The 1,222-nt window shown below is 44.1% G+C and overlaps 1 long non-coding RNA gene across 2 annotated transcripts; it reads left to right on the top strand.

Moving 5' to 3' along the window:
• The first annotated feature begins 220 nt into the window (after positions 1-220).
• LOC106512026 (uncharacterized) lies at positions 221-1,222 on the top strand. 2 transcript variants are annotated; one of them, XR_001309608.1, is made up of 3 exons: positions 226-462; positions 653-716; positions 1,168-1,222. It is a non-coding gene; the product is annotated as an uncharacterized LOC106512026 (long non-coding RNA). The 2 variants fall into 2 exon arrangements; XR_001309607.1 differs by lacking the exons at positions 653-716; positions 1,168-1,222 and adding an exon at positions 907-1,100 and having other exon boundaries at positions 221-462.

The raw sequence follows: 1,222 nt of genomic DNA, 5'->3' as shown, positions 1-1,222 counted from the left end.
GTGATGACGTTTACTCCAGCCATTCGTAGTTTCCACCAGAGGTCTTCAGACCGATGAGGGTCCAACCTTCCTTGGATGTCTGAGCGAACTGCGTCCATGTCTAACTGTAGGATTTAAGAAAACAATAGTTTCTTACCTTTTATTTGTCTTTGCAGGGAAAACGTCTCTAAAGATGCAGGACCTTCAGTTCTGGTGATGAAGACCCATCAATCTGGTGCGTATGTTCAGGTTTATATTAACTTCCTGTTCGCTGTGATGACGTTTACTCCAGCCATTCGTAGTTTCCACCAGAGGTCTTCAGACCGATGAGGGTTCAACCTTCCTTGGATGTCTGAGCGAACTGTGTCCATGTCTAACTGTAGGATTTAAGAAAACTAGTTTCTTACCTTTTATTTGTCTTTGCAGGGAAAATGTCTAAAGCTGCAGGACCTTCAGTTCTGGTGATGAAGACCCATAAATCTGGTGCGTATGTTCAGGTTTTTATTAACTTCCTGTTCGCTGTGATGACGTTTACTCCAGCCATTCGTAGTTTCCACCAGAGGTCTTCGGACCGATGAGGGTCCAACCTTCCTTGGATGTCTGAGCGAACTGTGTCCACGTCTAACTTCAGATGTTTAGAAAACAAAGTTTCTTACCTTTTATGTCTTTTCAGGTGAAACGTGTCTGCTCTGAAGCTGCAGGACCTTCAGTTCTGGTGATGAAGACCCATCAATCAGGTGTGTATGTTCAGGTTTATTTTAACTTCCTGTTCGCTGTGATGACGTTTACTCCAGCCATTCGTAGTTTCCACCAGAGGTCTTCAGACCGATGAGGGTCCAACCTTCCTTGGATGTCTGAGCGAACTGTGTCCACGTCTAACTTCAGATGTTTAGAAAACAAAGTTTCTTACCTTTTATGTCTTTTCAGGTGAAACGTGTCTGCTCTGAAGCTGCAGGACCTTCAGTTCTGGTGATGACCCATAAATCTGGTGCGTATGTTCAGGTTTATATTAACTTCCTGTTCGCTGTGATGACGTTTACTCCAGCCATTCGTAGTTTCCACCAGAGGTCTTCAGACCGATGAGGGTCCAACCTTCCTTGGATGTCTGAGCGAACTCAGTTCTGGTTGTTAAACATCTGTTTTGTTTCTTTTAAAGCATTTTATGACCGAATGATTTTCTTTCCACAGATGGAGTCGAGTAGCGACTGCACTGAACTCAGTCAACTCTGGAACCATGCAGGAT

Source organism: Austrofundulus limnaeus, unplaced genomic scaffold (genome assembly GCF_001266775.1).
Source record: "Austrofundulus limnaeus strain Quisiro unplaced genomic scaffold, Austrofundulus_limnaeus-1.0 Scaffold3938, whole genome shotgun sequence".
Lineage (NCBI taxonomy): Eukaryota > Metazoa > Chordata > Actinopteri > Cyprinodontiformes > Rivulidae > Austrofundulus > Austrofundulus limnaeus.
The sequence above is the reverse complement of the archived record's forward strand: the minus strand, read 5'-3'. Positions and strand labels throughout refer to the sequence as shown.